The 6,065-nt window shown below is 46.0% G+C and overlaps 1 non-coding gene across 1 annotated transcript; it reads right to left on the bottom strand.

Moving 5' to 3' along the window:
- Nucleotides 1-5,483: 5,483 nt before the first annotated feature.
- Nucleotides 5,484-5,566, bottom strand: TRNAL-UAA. Its single transcript has one exon. It is a non-coding gene; the product is annotated as a tRNA-Leu (tRNA).
- Nucleotides 5,567-6,065: the final 499 nt, after the last annotated feature.

Here is a 6,065-nt window from a genome sequence, read left to right as displayed (position 1 = left end):
CATGAACTGCTTTATCTTCTTAAAGAAATGTGGCTCGTGCATTCATACCACAAACTTCTTATTCTACCCAATCATTCCTTTCTGTAGAAAAATATTTTGTTCAAGGGTGGGGGTGGGGAGGTGGACAGGCAGAGACATCACAAGAACTGAATTCACATGTTCTCAGTATCTCTTCTTTACTGATGTGTCAAGTATGTTTTGGGGCAGGTCACCCGAATGAATGCAGTACAACAGGTTGGGCATGTCTCAGTTTGTTCGCAGTTGCAGAACACTATAGGATTTGTTAACTGCCATAGATACATCCTGCACTGTCACACTGCTGTCAAAATACACATCGTGGAAGCCACGGCTATCAAGCTAGCTAAATAAAAAATAAAGCTATGCTTGGTCAAGAAATCAGCTATTCTCTGAGCAATGCAACCTGCAAACCATCAAAAATAATCCAACATACTATGATAAAGATAGAAGTCACAGTACTTAAATCAATCATTTGTGTTCTGAATATAGTAACAAAAAACAGCATGTGATGAAGGTGAGAGCCATCAGTCGCATCACCTTCCCCCAGCTCAGTGGACAGACATCATTTGTTAATGCTACAGCTGCCACTTTAGAGGAGATCACTTTAAAGGAGAACTCAGACCAAATTACAGTACTCTAACCTTGCAGAGGATGAACTTGAATCGTGATACCAAATGGTCTTCTGATAAGTAATGTTCTAACCGGCCTCTAGCTTTCAATAAGGTAAAGCCAGACACAAGTCTTCATTTCTCATAGGAAACTAACTGTACATATTTATCAACAAAATAATGCACTCCCTGGTCTTGGTGTGGACAAAATAACGCAAAGAATGGCTTTCAGTATATAAAACTGAGCACCTGCTTAGATCGTCACAGGGGTTTTGTTTTTCACTCAACAGAGCATCAGTAAAATGCACATGGCAGCAAACCGATGCATGCAGTGGGAGTCCCAGCACATGCGGTGATGTGTAACTCCTTCATTTTATCTTGGGATGATTAGGAACAGGTATCTAAGCTCTGAGAAAACGTATGAACACCTGAAGTCTAGAAGCGGACAGATCAAGGGTCTGTAAGCTTATAATAAGCTTCAACACAAGAAAATGCTTCAAACACAAGAAAATACTATTTTTTAAAGAATATTTAAGAAACTACTTCTTTAATGTGAGGATGGTCAAACACACTAGCACAGGTTGCCCAGGAAGCCTCCATCCTTGAAGATACTCAAAACCCAAGTGGGCATGACCCTGAGAGGCCTGCATGAACTGACCCTGCTCCGAGCTGGGTGTTGGACCAGACGAACTCCAGGGTGGCCATCCAGCTGCTGCCAATCTGTGATGAACGAAGCCAGCTAGCCGATCTGCATCGTCTGTGCTAAGGAATCCAAAACGTGTCAGAAATCTTTTCATTACAAGAATTTTTCTGTGGAGAAATGAGGAATTGGAGGCAATCTCAGCAAGTACTTTTAGACTGAAGCAATGGGAAATGAATTGGTTTGTTTGTTACCTATCTCCTGGCAATGGAAAACCAAGGGAACCAGTGTGAAGGCACAGCACTGCCAGGGCATTGGAGAGACAGCATCCTGGCCTCTTTCCACTGCAGCTAGCTGCTAGACCAGCTGATCTGTTTCATGATAAGCATGCAAAAAGCTAAAGGTGGGAGTGTGACAGAAAATAGTAGCAGACATAAAATAGGACGTGTGAAACCAAAATGCATGTGCACACCAATCATTAAACATGGATTTAGCTGGAAAACAAAAGCCACTAATGCAATCCATGCCTCCCATTGCTCCTATGAAAAAGTTTGCAGCAAACCATGAAATAGCAAGAGACAGGTGTTAGAAACCCACCGAGTCACGCTCAGGGAGTACTCTTCTGCCAAGAGCTGCATGAAACACTTTAGCCAGCACTCCAAAAAATAAGGTAGATGAGGTTTGAAGGAAAGAGCCTCTAGCACTTCCAACCCAGAAAAGAGGGTCACAGGCAGGCAGATGGTGAAGGAGAAGAAGTGATGAAGAAAAATGAAGAAACCTGTAAAGTGCATTCCTTTCCTCAAGTTATTAGAGAAATTAGAAAAAAAAATACATTTTTCTAATTGCAATGTAAGGCCATCTCCACTAGTGTGCAAATTTTCTGTGGTTTTCAGACAAAAGCTCCTCCCTGACAGGGAAAAAGAACAAAATCATTGAGACTATTTTAATGCAACCAAAAAATCCCAGAGAAAGGCACATTAGTATGCTTTAAGCCAAGACCCTGGGATCCCACAGATGTTAGCCATAGTATTGTACATCATGCTTCCTTCCCTTTAGGGCATTTAGGGCCCCTCATTTAGGAGGTGCTCTGGTCAACTTTGCTGCTGTGATATAAATGATCACTTGACTGCTCTACCCTTTTCCCAGAAGCTTCTGCCAACACAGTAAGCCAGCCCAAGGGAAAATGTTCCCAAACTGGAGGTAATCTAGTGCACAGACCTGTCTTTTAACACGTTCAGAAATATCCCTTGGTAATAAGGCTGTGCTGATGTGAAGTGTTACCACCTGCACATATTCCTCCTAATGAGAACTGGCAAAAGAGAAAGCATGCCCACACCTCCCTGCTGCCCTCTGCTCTGCCAGTGAAGGTGGTGGTGAGCCAAGGCACCAGGCACTAAGGGTGGGCACCCACTCTCCTCTGCTGGCAGTGTTAGACATCCAGTCACTCCAGGAGAGCAACACATAAGGTAATCTTGGGGGTGATGATGTTTTAAATGACCGTGGCAAGACTTGCCAGCGCTCACCTGTCAGTCATGTGAGTAAACCGACCTCCACCAGTACTTAATAAGTTGCTGGGCTTTGCACTGCAGTAACACGCAGACCCTTGTTCTGTTGCAACCACGCTGTGGTCGCAGTGGCCAAGCTTCCCAGCCACGGCAGGGTGATGCCCCAGAGCTTGCTGCATGAACTGAAGTAGCCTAACAGAACATCTCTGCTTTTTGCTCATCAAACCCGAGAAGAATAGTTAAACAATAAAATGTTGCAAGATCTGTTTGAGAGTATGTGTTGTAATGCCTTGGAGAAGGAGACAGAATTAGCTAACATTGCTAATGACACTTGGTTGCTGTGGCTATCAAGGCCAATAGGAATGTTTTTAAGAAACTGGAGATAAATCAGAGGCAGTCCAGAGGTGAGCAGCAATGGCAGCTGTTGAAAATAAACCTGTGTGAAGACACACATATAAACATTGACACAATCTATCTTTGGACCAGTGTTACGGGAACAACAAGAATCCAGGAAATAGAGTCTACTGAAGATGCTGCCCTTCTGTAACAGCAAGAAAAAGGAAAATAAGAAGCAATACAAGAGTAAAATAAATTAAGGTAGGAGGTGCACCAACAGCATTATATCATAGTATGACTTTAACTAAGTGTACAGCCATACGTAAAGTAGGTGAAGTCCTTAGCCAACAAGACTATCCAGACAAGGACAGTGATAGGGTTAGGGTTAAAGCAACTAATAAAGAACAAAGAAAGCTACCTGCTTGATAAAATAAAAATCTTAAATGAAATCACGGTCAACTCCAGAGCTCAAAGGCATTACACCATTCCGTCACTTCACTTAAAACAGAAACCAATAACCCCAGCAGATTATCCTGTACTTTATGTAGAAACGAAGAAAGGGGTTGGGACATAGTTGTTGCCAGTAGATATTTATGGATATTTCATAAGATTAGGAAAGGTTGAAGAATCTTGTGTTCCATTCCTGATCTGCATGTGCTCTAGCAAGTCATTACAGAAAGCAGGGAACACTCTTTCACCAAAGGACTGAGAGAAGTTCCCTGCAAAAGAAATTTCTTATGGGAAGGGTTGGGCCTGTATCAGAAAAATTTCTAACCCAGAACTCCATGTCTTCTACACAGCTTTAATAGAAAGGCTGCTTTTTTGTCAGTAATTAGTGTTCTTGAAAAACGTGATTATTTTTACTTTTTTTTTTCTTCCTTACAATGTTGAATAACTGCCAGTAATTCATCCCATAACTGACATAGCTGGGACTAACTTTTCAAGATCAGCACTGCATCCACAAAATCTACATGAACGTTTTTTGTCTGTAGAAATGGGCTTTTAAGTAAGCACACAGGCAGTACTACCCAATTTGTATGCAAAAATGTGGGTTTCCAAGGGCAGCTTTTTTCCATTACAATATTACAGGTAAAATGTACAATCAAATATGCAACGTTTTTACTAATTTGTACCTTAATGAATAATAGGAATGAATACTTACTTAATAAAACACTTGAACCTGTCAGTACTGCTTTTTAATGACCAGTTCTAGAAAGCACACTTCTGCATTTACAATTTAACTGTGGGAATAGTCAAAAAACAGTATGTGCACCTGCATCTCCTAGAAATTCACCTCCAGACCACACTTCTCTCCGTAATTTCCTCTTGACTTTCGTATTTTTGTGTTTATACCTTGTCCACATTTGTGACACTGAATCATCCATCACATGTATCATGTAATGAAATAGCCTGTCTGAAGCATTTTGTGTTGCATTCCGTGTTGCACTGGAGGCAGTTTAGAATCGTTTTTTCAACGCAAATTATAGGGAACAGTGGCTGAGAACAACAGTATTTACCTGTATTAATTTGAGGAGGGCACTCTGACAAACACTAATACTTTACAAGATGTCAGTCTAGGCTTAATTTGTACGTCTCGCACTTTCAATAGGCCGGAATACGATGGCTCTACCCTGTCAAAACAAACAGATAAAGAATTATGCTACTGCAAATGAACCACAGCGACATGGACAAAAACCCCTAAAGAAAACGAAGGCAGGAGGCAGGTTTGCAAGCTCTGCTTAACGTTTTGGGGAACACCTGGCACAGTTTGGGGTACCGGCCATGCCTCCACACCTCGGTGACCGCCAGGGACACCTTGACACCCCCATGCCCTGCTGCAGGCAACAATTACCTCAGCTTCACGCTGCAAAGCCCACGGACAGGTTGTGATGCGGCCTTCACGTTATCCGAAGTGGTCTGAACGGAGCAAAACCGACACAGAAATATGTAGGGAAATACGCAGCGTTCAGGGCCGCCAGGTCAACCGCTGGGGCACACGGAGGCCGAGGGCTGCCCCCAGGCAGCGCGCCACAAACCCCGAGCACCGTCCCGGGAGCAGGAAATAAAGGAAATTAGAGGTAATTTTAAAACTTTCAGAAATTAAGCTGTGAGACAACTTTAAGCGGAAGTTCTTGCGAAAAAAAAAAAAAAAAAAAAAAAAAAAAAAGGAAGACGAGGCCGGCGCAGCTGCTGGCAGCGCACGGAGCCTAGCCCAGCCCCGCTGGAGCCGTCCCGGCCCGCCCCCAGGTCGCCGCCCCGCAGCCGCCCGCCGCCGCTCCCCGGCCCCCCGCGGCCGCCCCGCACCGGGCGCCGTCCCCGCCTCGCCCCCGCTCCTTCCCCGGCCATTCCGCGTGGCTCCGGAAAAAAAACGTCACTTACCAGGAGTGGGGTTCGAACCCACGCGGACATACGTCCATTGGATCTTAAGTCCAACGCCTTAACCACTCGGCCATCCTGGTGCAGATACAGGAACCGCACGCCGCCGCTCCTACATACGAGGCCGCGCCGCGCCCCGACACGGCGGCACCGCGACCCCCGCCCGGGCGCCGAGCCCCCCCCGCCGAGCCCCCCTCCCGCCGCCCCCTCCCGCCCTCAGCCGCGGTGCGGGCGGGCGCAGAGCGCAGCGGGGGCGGGCGGGCGGCCCCCTTCGGCTGCAACGGGAGAGGCGGGCGGGAAGGCGGGCAGCACGTCCCCTCCCCCGGTCCGCGGCCGCGGCCGCTGTGCAGCCGGAGACAACGCTGCTCCTTCTCCCTATTTTTATTTTTATTTATTTTTAATTTCCTAAACGGCAATGTCAGCTGGAGACGGCGGCGTTACCTGCTGGCGCTGGTGGTGTTCGGCCCAGGTGCTTCCTGGGAGAGCGCTTCCCTCGCTGAGGGAAGGAAACAACAAAGTCCAAAGCGATGATGTACGCGTAATTAGGAGGAAGACGTCGCAGAGGAAGAATTTCTTGCCAGC

The sequence above is a fragment of the Oxyura jamaicensis genome, chromosome 3 (assembly GCF_011077185.1).
Source record: "Oxyura jamaicensis isolate SHBP4307 breed ruddy duck chromosome 3, BPBGC_Ojam_1.0, whole genome shotgun sequence".
Lineage (NCBI taxonomy): Eukaryota > Metazoa > Chordata > Aves > Anseriformes > Anatidae > Oxyura > Oxyura jamaicensis.
The sequence above is the reverse complement of the archived record's forward strand: the minus strand, read 5'-3'. Positions and strand labels throughout refer to the sequence as shown.